This window comes from Magnolia sinica, chromosome 5, assembly GCF_029962835.1.
Source record: "Magnolia sinica isolate HGM2019 chromosome 5, MsV1, whole genome shotgun sequence".
In the NCBI taxonomy this organism is placed as follows: Eukaryota; Viridiplantae; Streptophyta; class Magnoliopsida; order Magnoliales; family Magnoliaceae; genus Magnolia; species Magnolia sinica.
The window spans coordinates 81,956,225-81,970,830 of NC_080577.1; the positions used below are offsets into that span (position 1 = coordinate 81,956,225).

The 14,606-nt window shown below is 39.7% G+C and overlaps 1 non-coding gene across 1 annotated transcript; it reads right to left on the reverse strand.

Moving 5' to 3' along the window:
- Nucleotides 1–1,856: 1,856 nt before the first annotated feature.
- On the reverse strand, nucleotides 1,857–1,963 carry LOC131247711 (small nucleolar RNA R71). Its single transcript, XR_009171983.1, has one exon. It is a non-coding gene; the product is annotated as a small nucleolar RNA R71 (small nucleolar RNA).
- Between the last annotated feature and the right edge of the window lie 12,643 nt (nucleotides 1,964–14,606).

Consider the following 14,606-nt stretch of genomic DNA (forward strand, 5'->3'; position numbering starts at 1 on the left):
TCTTCCTTAGTTTTTCATGTTTTCTTCTAGGGTTTTAAATCCAATCATGTCTATGGTTGGCTAAACCTCTTATCTAGGGTTAAGAGGTGAAGCTTGTAGCGTGATTGGGATGTTAGCTTTTGATTCATGTTTTATTGAACTCTCTCGGATTCTAGTTTGATTATAAGGAATATTTTTTGTTGTTAATGGTTTATTGTGACAAATTACAATAAATCTGCAATTACTTTAAATATCTTCTTTTCCTGAATTGAGATGGTGAAATTAGCAAGTTTCGTTGTTCACCATCGTCCCTTGGGCATGGTAGGATGATGGAATCCTTCCTAACCTTCACAATTCTCTTATGATTACTTGTGGGATTCGTAAATCCTGTTGTTTTCCTTGTCAACTGGGCATGGTTAGGTGATGGAATCACTTCCAAATCCTCACAACTCTCATCCAGTGATGATTAGATCTATGAGAAGTTCAGAGACCTGACAAATCTCTTTTTACTAATTGGATAAGACAGGACTTTGATTTCAGTTGTGTCCTTGAATCAATTGAGGTAGCATTTTGAGAATCTACAAGTGGATCCTCGGAAACCCTAATTCCCACCTTTAATTTCTTGAGTTTCTAATTCTATACATCACAATTACTCTCTTTACTTTCAGATTTAGATTTACATCTTCTTCTAGTTCTACTTCTAATTTCTCTTAGAATACACACGAGATTAGTCCTTGTGGATTCGACATTAGTCTCACCGAGACTATTACTGCATCACGACCCTACACTTGGGGTTGTGAACAAGTTTTTAACACCGTTGCCAGGGACTAACGATTGCGTTTTTCTGAGATTTACTAGTTTTGAAATTAGGTTAAGATTAGGTTTTTCCTATTTTCTACTTTTCGGATTTGGGTTTTTCTGAATTATTTTATAAACTAACTCTGCTTCTAATTCTAGGTTTAGAAACTTTCCTTTTCTGTTTTTAGAAACTTTCCTTTTTCTACTTTCTAATTCTATAATAGAAACTTTCTTAATTTGTTTTTAGAAACTAACTTTTTAATTTTTAGAAACTTTCTATTTTCTATTTTTAGAAACTTTCCTTTTTCGATTTTAAAAACTAGGTTGTTTTCTTATTTCTTTTTTAAAAACTAATTCACTTTCCTTTTTCTTTTGCAGGATCCTAACATAGAACCTTCTAATTTGGTAACTTCTTTTTAATTCCCTCTCTTTCTATTTCTAAATTTCTATTTCCCTTCTTACTTTTAGGTTTAGGTTAGATTCTAAAATTGAGTGTTGAGAGTGTTTCATGCCCAAGTGGGTCCGTGACAACATTCAACGTCTTTTGAGTGAAAGAGGATTGGTTTAGGGGTTATCTATCCATCACAGTGTTAGACACTAGTTGAGATCCTCAGAGTTAATTGAGATTATAGGTACAAATCAACCTGTAAATTAACCTGTGAATCAACCGTAACCTCGAGTTGCGTAAGTCTAGGATGAGAATGAGGTGTACCATGCACCCCCCGTCTCGTACTTTATGAGATTACTTACAATCAGCGGGGTTGAGCACCCCTTCTTATATGATTTTTCTAGGAAACACAAGAAACATGGATATCAAGCCTGGAGTGATCCAACTTCTTCCAAAGTTCCTTGGACTTAAATCTAAAATCCATACCTGCACTTGCAAGAGTTTGACAAGGTTATAGTCACTTTATACTTTCCTAACATGTCTGAGGACATGGTCAGGCTGAAACTCTTTCCTTTCTCCTTGAAAGAAAAAGCTAAGACATGGTCGTACTCACTACATCTGCGATCTATTGGCACATGGAATGACATGATGGAGTTCATAAAAAAAATTCTTTCGATAGCATAAGATGAACATCATCAGGAAGTCGATCATGAACTTCGCCCAAAAGGAAGATGAAACATTCTTCCAATGTTGAGAGTGCTTCAAGGATCTCGTCTGCTCATGCCCACAACACGGTTTTGAAATGTGGCACATAACAACTTTCTTCCATGATGGACTAACATCTTTCATGCACTAATTCGTTGAGACATTGTGCAATGGGGAGTTCGTGAACAAAAATGTCGATGAGGTGTGGGATTACATTAACAAACTCGCTGAAACCGCACAATAATGGGACATCTTTCCAAAATCTAGCACCACATCTAAGCTTACTCAAGCAAGGGAGAGGGGTGGGATATACTTGCTAAAAAAGGATGATGATATAAATGCTAAAGTGGCCAGTCTCACAGGGAATGTTGAGGTAATGGAACTTAAGAAGGATAAATTTAAGGAAGTTGTTTGCAGTATTGTGCTCGCAACATACATACAACTGAAAATTGCCCAATGATACCTACTTTTCATGAGGCACTGAATGAGTAATCGAATGCCATGAACAACTACTAAAGACCTTTCAATGGACCCATCTTTAACACATACAATTCTAGTTGGAGAAATTATTTGAACTTTAGCTGGAGGAATGGACAAACCGCTACTCCTCAAGGAATCCCTAACCAATTCTTGAATCAAGGGAAACCTCAAGAGGATCTAGTCTGGAAACATATTCCAAACCGAGAGCTTATCAGTTAGAGTATATTGCAAACCCTTTAAGTCCTTTCAAAGACCATACAAGGGCGTGAGACTAAAAATTCAATTGGGAAAAAAGGGATTCTTCCAGTCCAACCTTTCCCCAATCCTAAACCGCAATACAAAACAAGTGATCTAAGCTCTTCAAATCAAATAGAGCAAGCTAAATCTATTACCACTCTTAGAAGTGGGAAGATAATTGACAAATCTATTCCGGTAAGGGTTGAAAAGTCTAAAGACCCGGAAGTAGATGAAACTGATAGACCTACCAACACTCCACAGGAGTTAGAACCGAAACTCCAAAGTAAGCTGATTACACCATTCCCCCAACGGTTAATTACACCAAAACCTCTCTCTAACTCTCAGGACATTCTAGAGGTGTTGAAACAAGTGAAGGTCAATATTCCTTTATTGGATGCAGTTAAATAAATACCTTCATACACCAAATTTTTGAAAGACTTGTGTACGACCAAAAGACGGAAAAATATTCAAAAGAAAATCTTTTTAACTGAAAAAGTGAGTGTCATCCTAAAGAAATATGTGCCACAGAAATTCAAAGATCCTGGTATCCCAACCATTGCTTACGTAATTGGGAATTACCGCATTGAGCACGCAGTTCTTGATTTAGGAGCAAGCGTAAGTCTGATCCCATACTCGGTCTACGAACAACTAGGTCTAGGTAAACTAAAACCCACCCAGACTACATTATAACTTGTTAATTACTCAGTTTGAGTACTAAGGAGGATAATTGAGGATGTGTTGGTCCAGGTTAACAAATTCTATTAATCGGTAGATTTTATCGTCCTGGATACTCAACCCATTATGGACATGAGCACTCAAATTCTTGTCATTCTTGGTCACTCATTCCTTGCAACATTAAATGCAATCATTAATTGCAGGAATAGAGTCATGAGTTTGTCTTTTGAAAATATGACATTGGAATTGAATATCTTTTTTGATATGGGCAAACAGTTAGAGGATGATGACGATTCCCATGACATTAATATGATTGACTCTTTCGTGGAAGATAGAACACTTTTGACCTTATCCTCTAACCCTCTAGAGACATGACTGGCCCACTCCCATAATTTTGATGATGATATGATTAGGGAGATGGGGACCATGCTGGATACTGTGCCGGTACTTGAAGTTAACCGGTGGAAGCCATAATTTGAAGAATTACCCCAAATTGATGTAGTGCCTCTACTGTCTAACCTCAAGGCACTGAAGCTTGACCTAAAACCTTTTTCCCTCTGATTTGAAATATGTTTATTTAGGTCAACATGAGACATACCCGGTGGTGAATTCTTCCCACCTTGAGCAAGAACAGGAGAGTATGCTTATCTCTACTCTCATTAAGCACAAAGAAGCCCTTGGATGGTCGATTGCAAATCTCAAGGAAATTGATTCATTGATTTGTACTCACCACATTTATCTAGAGGATAATGCGAAGACCTCTCGGCAACCACAACGTATATTAAATCTAAACATGAAGGAAGTGGTTAAGGCCGAGGTTCTTAAGCTATTGGATGTGGGTATCATATACCCTATATTCGATAGTTAATGGGTGAGTCCAACTCAGGTAGTTCCTAAGAAGTCCGGAATCACCATTGTAGCCAATGCTAACAATGAATTCGTGCCAATTAGAGTTACTACTAGTTGGAGAATATGTATTGACTACAGGAAGTTGGAGAATATGTATTAACTACCTTGCCCTTCATCGATCAAATTTTGGAAAGGCTAGCTGGTCATTCCTATTATTATTTTCTTGACGGATATTCGGGCTACAATCAGATCGAGATAGCCCTTGAAGACCTAGAAAAGACCACATTCACATGTCCTTTTGACACCTTTACTTACCAAAGGGTGTCATTCAGAGTGTGTAATGCCCTTGCCACGTTTCAACGATGCATGATGAGTATTTTTTCTGACATGGTGGGGTAAATTTTAAAGGTCTTCATGGACGATTTCTCTGTCTTTGGTCCATCCTTCAGCGATTGTTTGGAGAATCTTAAATATGTGCTGAAGTGATGTGAGGAAAAGAATTTAGTACTGAATTGGGAGAAGTGTCATTTCATGGTTCGTAAGGGAATTGTCCTTGGACATATCATCTTGTCCAAGGGAATTGAGGCAGATAAGGATAAGATTGATCTTATCTCTAACTTACCTCCACCCAAGAACATACGAGACGTGCAATCCTTTTTAGGACACGCTGGATTTTACAGAAGATTCATAAAGGACTTTAGTCACGTCTCTCGTCCTTTATGTAATTTACTTCAAAAGGATGTGCCATATGAGTGGACTGGGCAATGTCATGAAGCTTTTACTAAGCTCAAGGGCATGTGAACTTATGTGCGATGCATTTCACTATGCTCTTGGGGCAGTTTTGGTCTAGCGAAAAGAAAAGAGGCCCTATGTTATTCATTACGCAAGTAGAACTCTAAATCATGCTCAAGTGAACTACTCTACTATGGAAAAGGAACTCTTAGTCATGGTGTTCGCTTTGGACAAATTTATACTTGATCGGATCCAAGATCGTCATTTACACGGATCATGCGGCGCTCGAGTATCTTCTTTTTAAGAATGATGCTAAGCCCCGTCTAATAAGATGGATCCTCTTACTCTAAAAATTTGATTTAAAAATAAAAGATGAAAAGGGAGTAAAGAACGTAGTGGCTGACCATCTTTCCTACCTTGATCTCTCTGATTCCCTTAAGACGACACATATAAATGACATGTTACCTAACGAACAATTTTTAAAGTCTCCCACTTACCTTAGTTTGCGGATATTACTAATTATCTTACTACAGGTTTCATGCCAACACATTGGACTGTGCAAGATAAGAAAAAATTCTTCACCGAGGTATGCAAATTCTTCTGAGATGATCCATATATGTTTAAGTATTGCCCTAGACCAAATCTTAAGGAGATGTGTGCTAGACAATGAGCACTAGAGGGTCATCTCCTTCTATCATTCTTAAGCTTGTGGTGATCACTTTTCTGCTAAAAAGACCACAGCCAAAATTTTATAGTGCGGCTTTTACTGGCCCACTATGTTCAAGGACACTCATGAGTTTTACAAAGCTTGTGAGCATTGTCAGAAATTATGAGTATTGTCCTGTCTAAACATAATGCCTTGAGCCCCATTTTGATCATTGAAGCATTTAATTACTAGGGTATCGATTTCATGGTACCATTCCCCCAATCTTTTGGGAATTTATATATTTTGCTTGTCGTAGATTATGTCACTAAATGGGTCGAAGCAATTCCATGTCGGAACAATGATCATCAAATGGTTATTAAATTCTTAAAAGAGAACATCATTTCCTAATTTGGAATGCCTCGAGCCATCATTAGTGATGGAGGATTACATTTTTGTAATAAGCCATTTGAGAACTTAATGAAAAAATATGGCATCTCCCACAAAGTGAGCACTCTATACCACCCACAAACAAGTGGGCAAGCTGAGATTTATAATAGAAAAATTAAACACATCTTGAAAATATGGTTAGCCCTGACCGTAAGGATTGGTCAATCTGATTGACCAATGCCTTATGGGCTTATTGTATCGCATTTAAGACCCCTATTGGAATGTCTCCCTTTAGACTTGTCTATGGGAAGGCTTGCCACTTACATGTGGAGTTGGAACATAGGGCGTACTGGGCTATTAAAAATCTGAATTTCAACTGAACAACGCTGGCTCCGTACGCAAACTTCAGTTAAATGAACTTGAAAAAATTCGAAATGATGTGTATAAGAACTTGAGAATTTACAAGGATAGGATGAAGGTGTTTCATGACTAATACATTCTTTAGAAATCATTCACACGAGGTTAAAAGGTCATCTTGTACAATTCTCGGTTACATCTCTTTTTGGGCAAACTCTGATCTCGTTTGACCGGCCCTTTCACTATTACTAATGTCTATCCTCATGGGGCTGTCGAGATTTGAAATCCAAACAAGGGCAATGAATTCAAAGTAAATGGACATCACTTAAAGCCATTTGTTGAAAAATTTGATTCAGAGGACATGTCCATACCTCTGAGTAATCCTGTTTACCAAGATTGATCTCCTAGTCAGATGGAGGTATAGGTAGGTTTATCACTTTTATAGGACAAGGGTAGTTTGCTTCCGGTGTTTAGGATAGTTTTCTTATACTCTGTTGAGTTTTGTTTTATGCTAACCTATCTTCACACTAAGATTATTGGAAAAGCCTAAGAATTCCTTCTTCAGGTATTACCTTTTCATCACTTCCCTTTTCTTTTCATTACCACTTTTACATTATATGCTTAATTCTTTTACATTGAAGACAATGTAGATTTTTTGGTTGGGGATGAGGGATTGGGTAACCTAATCAGTATTTTCTCAGTTTTGAGTAAACTTTTTTTAAAAAAAAAATAATCAATGTTTTAAGTTGAAATCTGTTTGGGAAGCAATGAATAGTGTACTTAAGAGTGCTTTGGGTATGATAAGATAGAGATTGGATTTTGAATTGCTGGAGTCTAATCATCTAAGTAATTTATCACCTAAATTCTTGTGCTTAATTGATTAAGGGGTAGTTTGAATATCATGTTAATCTAAATCACAAAACACATTCAATTTGTCTTCTATAAGACATACTAGAATTTCTAATTGTTAGTATGTGAATCATCGATAGATGGTGAGAATCAAGTCTGGAGAAGTCTATCCACCTTGAAAGAAGAAAAGAACGAGTTAAAAAATAGGAGAACGACAAAGTGGTCATGAATAAAAATGAAAAGAATGAAAAATGTGGAAAAGAATGCAAAAATAAAAAGAATGAATGACCGTTGATAAAAAATAAAAAATTGGAAAAAGAAGGAAAAGGGGATAATTTCAGAATCAGTACTTGAGTTTCAAACTAATCTTGAAGTGATGAGCATGGCTAACATGATGAATTGATAGTATTCGTATGGGAAGTAAATTGATTTTCACTAAGCATAATGAAAAACTTGATACACAAATTATGCTTCGATTTAATGGACAAAGAACTTATTGATTGGTTGCTTATGTGATTTGATTCTAGGTTTTCAAAATCTTACTTTCATATCTTATTTCTACCCATTCATACTTGAGTGCGCAAAAGATTGTTTTTCTGAAAAGGATTTCTAACATTAAGCATTGAGATTTATTTTACCCATACTTTGCTCAGGACTAGCACAATGCTAGTCGGGAATTGTGTTGAGGATCAAATATTGTATATTGCACCCCATTTATATCTTGGTTTTACGAATATGATACTGCTTAATGTCCCATTTTACTCATGTTTACGTTGCAAGGTGAATTTAAGAGCTTAAATTGGAAAAGGTGCTAAAAGCATGAATTTGACGCTCAAAGATCACTAAGGAAAAGAACGGATCTTAGGAGACAAACATTGAAGATTTTCAGTTCCTAAGATTCAAGAAAACCAAGTGGATAAGGAATGAAGCGGAAAGAACAAGCATGGAATACACATTGACTATGTCATTGAACACCATTCGATAATATCGAGGACACATTCGACAAATTGAAGACATTTTTCGATGACTCGAGAACTTGTTCGATGACTCGAAGCGTTACTCGATGACATCGAATTTTCTTTGAAATTTTGACAAAACTCGCTGGACATATTGGGCACCATTTTCGATTACTCGAAGCACTCCTCGATGACATCGAAGATCTGCTTAATGACATCAAAGTTCTCTTCGATGACATTGAATTTATTGAAGAAATTAGAATAACTCTTTGGACTGTTTTAGACACATTAGCGATTCCTCGAACAATGCTCGATGATATCGAAGGTAGGTTCGATGACATAGAAGGTCGCAGAGTTCGGACGAAGCTACAAAAGCATAGAAAAAGCATGTATAAAAGATACCTTCGATGACATCGAAGCCTGTTCGATGTCATTGAACGAATTGCGTGAAGTTATGCAAAGTAACGCAAAGTGCGTAAATTTGAGGCAGTTTCTGAATTTTTCCAAAGATGTGCGAAAGGAGGTGTTACACAACTATAAATAGGAGTCCCCATGGCATTCCTGGGCATCTATCTAGGGTTTGGGAGGAGTGAAGCACAAGGGCAGAGAGTTGTCGCCAAGCATTTTTTTCTTCTTTCTTCCTTAGTTTTTCATGTTTTCTTCTAGGGTTTTAGATCCAATCATGTCTATGGTTGGCTAAACCTCTTAGCTAGGGCTAAGAGGTGAAGCTTGTAGCGTGATCGGGATGTTAGCTTTGTTTTAATTCATGTTTTGTTGAACTCTCTTGGATTTTAGTTTGATTATAAGGAATATTTTTAGTTGTTAATGGTTTATTGTGACAAATTACAATAGATCTACAATTGCCTTGAATATCTTCTTTTCTTAAATCGAGATTGTGAATTAGCAAGTTCCGTTGTTTACCATCATCTCTTGGGCATGGTAGGATGATGGAATCCTTCCTAACCTTCACTATTCTCTTATGATTGTTTGTGGGATTGGTTAATCCTATTGTTTTCCTTGTCTTCTAAGCATGGTTAGGTGATGAAATCACTTCCAAATGCTCACAACTCTCATCCATTGATGATTAGATCTGTGAAAAGTTCAGAGACCTGACAAATCTCTTTTTACCAATTGGATAAGATAGGACTCTGATTCCAGTTGTGTCCTTGAATAAAGTGAGGTAGCAACCTGAGAATTTACAAGTGGATTCTTAAAAACCCTAATTCCCACCTTTAATTTCTTAAGTTTCTAATTCCATACATCACAATTACTCTCTTTACTTTCAAATTTAGATTTACAACTTCTAGTTCTACTTCTAGTTGCTCTCAGAATACACACGAGATTAGTCCCAGTAACATCTCGAAAAAATCCGTACAAGGACCCGAGTACCACCTCAGGCAGAAATCACACAGAACCAAATCCTTTAGAGATTAGGTTAGTATTAGCAAGTGCTAAACTAGAGTGCTTATGAAATTAGCACTAATCACTTTAAATATGATCTGCAAGACCCAAAACGTGCGAAATCATTGACGCTACATTACCCTGAAATCTAAAATCCATCCTTAAACCCGGTTGCATTCGGGAGCACACTGAAACTCCGTATCGGACCTGGACCGCACGTCAAAAGTCCGATTATCCCGAACTATACATTTATGACCGCATTACTGGACTTGACAATCTCCTCAGAAATCAAGTCCTAACTATGTTTAGAAATGCACAACTTGAGCCCGGAGCGAAGAGTGTGAGAAATGTGAAAATATTTAGAAATAAAATCTGAATTTAAGTAATCTGAGTCGTGTCACTTGCAGGTCAAATATAAGGATTTAGACCGTCAGAAGCTGACCCAAGTACACCCTCGGATTAGGAGAAATGTCCCACATGTGTCGATGTACTTGTGGCCTTGATTAAGTGACCGTGACCGCTGAACTGAAACTGGTCCGCCACGGCTGATCTGTTAATCCGATCAGTACGAAAACTCAGCCTGACCTAGATCCATAGTCGAGGAGCTTAAGTCCGATCGCACGTGGAAACGGGGCCACCAGAAGTGCTCCGTTGGACCGGAATGGCCCATATTTGGATATAACCTAAGTATACCTTGGCCCTGGGGCCATTTCCATCAAACCTGGGCCTATATAAGGACCTTAAACCCCCTCTCTCATATCCCATACGAATTTGAGAAACCCTAAGAGAGAGAGAAGAGAAAAGAGAAAGGAAAAGAGAGAAAGTAAGAGTGAGAGTTGGAAGATCTTCCTGGGATTCGATCCCATTGCTCCTCGGCCCTAGCTAGCGCATCTACATCTCTATTCTAGCGAATTTCATTCCATTATTGGGTAAGGAAACCTAACCCTAATCCATTTTAGGATTTCTGATAGTGTAGGTTATCAAATAGCTAACCTAATTTATCCTATAGGTTGCCAAATCTATCGTAGACAAAGACTTAGCTTTAAAACTAAGTTCGTTACAAGTCTACCAGCGAAAGGTGCGGACTATAAACGTATAGGTTATGATTTTCAAGGCTTTCAATGTCGGTTAATGGTTTAGTACTGATGTGGGTGCAATTTCACATGCAAAATGCGATGTTTGTATTGCATTTCTGATATATATGAACTATATTGAAATTTGTGTACTCCATGTATAAGTAGAAAGTATCGTATATGTATGAAATATGAACATGTGTTTGCCATGATTAATTGTAGTGTGTGTGCTAGTTGTATGTATAACAACTCCTTGGCGAAAGGATCTGTCCTAATATGTGCTATCACCAACATACGTCATGTATGTTGGAATATGTAGTCTAAGTGTTTGTAGAAATGTCTGAATGAACAAGTGTGTAATATATTGTACTTTTTATGGACGTTGAGAAGAGATTCTCAACTACCTTAACAATGTGTATGATTTCCTCCATGCAACTTACATTCTTTATCTGTTTTACTTAGACACTGCTTAAGTGTGAATTCATGCTTAAGTTGAAATCCATCAATGCTCACATGCTTGAATGATTGGAATTGTTGATCCATTACTGTTCTGATTTACTGGTATGATTATCTGTTATCATTGAATGTGTTTGCGACTATGAAATAGTCCAGGCAATCGGTAACAGGTTTGGATTGGTGGCTGAGGTTGTCTCGCCACATAGGACGTGATCGATGAATCCGAGCCGTACTTGGGATGTCGGCAAGGGTTAGGCCACACGGAGTGCTTACGCATTTCATGTCGATTAACTCAACGTGCGCTTGTACTAATCGAGCTCGTCAAGTAACCCGATTGACCTGATATATGTTCACCATGTATGGATGCTACTGCTTGAATCTAAGGTACCAAACTCACTAGTGAAACCCTTCTGAACCTTGGTACCTCGATCCGCTAAGACTCATGAGCCGGGCATGGTGGTATGGGACACCGTGGTCGAGCTGTCGGCCTACGCTGGGGTGATGAGCCTCCCCGTAGTGACCAGTGAGCAACCCAGACTCGTAAGCCGAATACGGTGGTATGGGACACTATATTCGAGCTGTCGGCCTACACTGATAAGGTGACGAGCCCTTTGTAGTGACCTCGAGTGTACACTAAGACTGCGTAGAGGCGACGAGCACTTACGTAGCAACAAGAGTACACTAGGCATGTACTGATAAGGTGACGAGCCCTTTGCAGTGACCTAGAACCGTATCATCGTATGAGATTTACTAGGATTGACGACCTTAGAATGGATCATTGTTTGGGAATTGATACAAAGGAGGTACCTTAGCTTCCCAATCCTACTATATGAAAAGGACTAATAAGAACTTGGTAATCATTCTCATGCACCATATTATGTGTGCGTTTGGCGTAGCAGGTCAAGCACTGTGGCAGTGTTGCATGCGCGAACGTAAGATGAAGTCGCTGAGGGAGCGTAGGCGAGGGCATGCATCATTATTCATATCATTCTTGCATTAATCACAGTACTTAGGGATGTTTGTTTGTATTGCGTTATCATTACTACTTGACTGAATTGATAACATGTTAACCTTTGCTTTATTGTTCCACTGAGTTGATCACTCACTCCCACGTTCTGGGACGGTGTTCTGAACACCCACCAGACTCTGTCTTAGTTGCAGATGATGATGCGACTCAGGAGGCGGAGCCTGATTTCTATGATGATCAGGACGAGTTCTCTTATATGTAGTTCTCCGGGGGTTTCGCTTAGGCCATCCGGATTGACGGGGACACAGGGTTTATTTTTGTAGTTGAACTCTTTTGAACTATTACATGTATATGATGACTTAGTGATGTATTTATACTATGGAGACCGATCGTAATCGTTTGGTTCATTTACGTTTATATACATTTTCCAGTCTTCCGCTTGTGATATATGAATTGATCTGGAGTATGAATTACTATTTTGGTATAATCCCACTCATGATTAATGCACTAACACTGACAACATTTAATCATCATTATTTATGTTGCATAAGTGATGCGTTGGAACTCGGGAGTTGGACTTATGCTCGACCCCCAATTTTTAGGGTGTTACAAGTTGGTATCAAAGCATGATTTGGATTAAACCGGACCTGGGTTATGATCACATGACTTACGCTGACTCATTTAGACATATTTGGGTGTGAGAGAAATGTAGAAACAAGCTTAGGTTTCCCCGATTTCGCCAATTGGCAAAGTTCATTGAAAATGATCGCCGAGATTGGGTATGTACACATCCGTGATCGCATGAGTCGACCCCATATCATCCCTAGACCGTCAATCGATGAGTTTAGACCATGATTTACCTAATCCCAGCCTTCAACAGGTAAAAAATGCGTAGTTACACCAGAACTTACATAAAATGACCCGAAACGAGTTGAAACAGAGAGAGGGGCCAAACGACACACTTCCAGGGGGACCTAGGGTGGGACCCACATCTTTTTGGGACCCAGGGGGCAGGAGGACCTCACCCAAAGGGCGAGCCCTCGCCAAAATTTCCAGTGGTCGGCGAGGGCCTCGCCTGGCGCCGCCAAATGGGCCCGGCCTGGCGGGCCGGCCTGGGCCGATCAGTTTTGGGCGCTGTGGGACCCACGTACGCAGGGGGGCCCATTATAAACCCTCCTACACCACCTCTCCTTCACAAAACACCACTCCAAGCTTTCTTTTCTTCCAAAAATTACATATTTTTCACTCAAATCCCTCCTTCAAACACTCCCTTTCTCATTTTCGTGCAACCCTTACACCATCCTCTCAACAACCCTCTACCACCGCTGCCTACCCCTTTCCATTGTCTCATTTGAGCTCTTAAACCTTCCATTTGAGTCTCAAATTTGTGTGAGCTCACTAACCTCCTTGATTCCATTATTTTCCCTCTTTAATTCCCTTTCATTTGAGCCTACACATCCCCCTTTTGTAGAGCAAGACTCCAAAACCCAACAATCCCTCTTCTCATCTTCCCTATTCCTCCAACTTTCTTCATTCCTTCTCTTTGTTGAAACACACAAATACCATTGTGTGCTTCAACACTCTTGTGAGCCTATAATCCATCTTGTACCCACTTTTCCTTCTAGTTCAATGGCTCTTTTTGAGCTTGTGGCAACCGTTTTCTCACTTTTCGCTCTTCTTTCTCTCATGGGAAAGAAAAGAGCTCATGTGGAAGAAGCTGGGCCTAGTCGCCCTACTCGTTCGAGGAAACCGAGAGGTGCCGCCGCGAGTACGAGCGTCACTCGGGAGTTTCAGATGAAACGGGATCTTGATCCCCACGCTCCCATTGGAAGGATGCTTTTGGCGGAGCTGTCGCATGGAGTTTATGAGGGCCGTAGGGTCCTTTTTGAAGCTCATGTGGATGTAAGGCTATTTGGAGAATACCTCCTATTCGAGCACCTGGAAGAGGCCGGTTGGGGTCCGCTATTTGAGGGCGCGTACCGCGCTAATGTGAGCACTGTCCGAGCTTTCTATGCCCACATTCGAGAGCCTACGCTGGATCCCTTGCAGTTCAAGATCCCTTGTGGAAGGGACCGGGAAGCCACCATTGACGTTGGATTAGTATCTCGGCTTATGAATGTGCCTCTTGGCGAGGTACATGCAACTGAGAAGAATCTGAGGAGTGTACGTGAAAGAGATCACCGTACACGGGCCCTTTGTGGCCAACTGGTTCAGTGGCAATCCAACAATAGCCTTCTAGCGACCCATATGTCTGGTGACTTCCATCTGCTTCACCATATCTTTACGTTCAACTTCTACCCCAGGTGGAGCAACCGCAACGAGTGCACGCGCCTGATGATAGATTTCTTATACCAAAGGGGGCAGGGAGAGAAGCTATGTGTGTCCACTTATGTTCTACGACAGATAGTTCTCACCGCATGCTCTAACAGAAGGATGGATTTGCTCCCATTCAGCCGACTCATATGCAAGATTGCACATGAGTTTGGCTACAGACTTAGGGAGAAAAAGCCGGTGCCGATCCACTATATCAACGAAGCGACTCTCAATCAGATGGGAATCGGGCCAGGGTAATAACAAGCCCTACTTGAAGAGAGTGAGGCTGAGACAGAGAGTGAAGAGGAAGAGAGTGAGGAAGAAGAGGGAGCTGAAATAGAAGAAGAGCAGAGCGAGG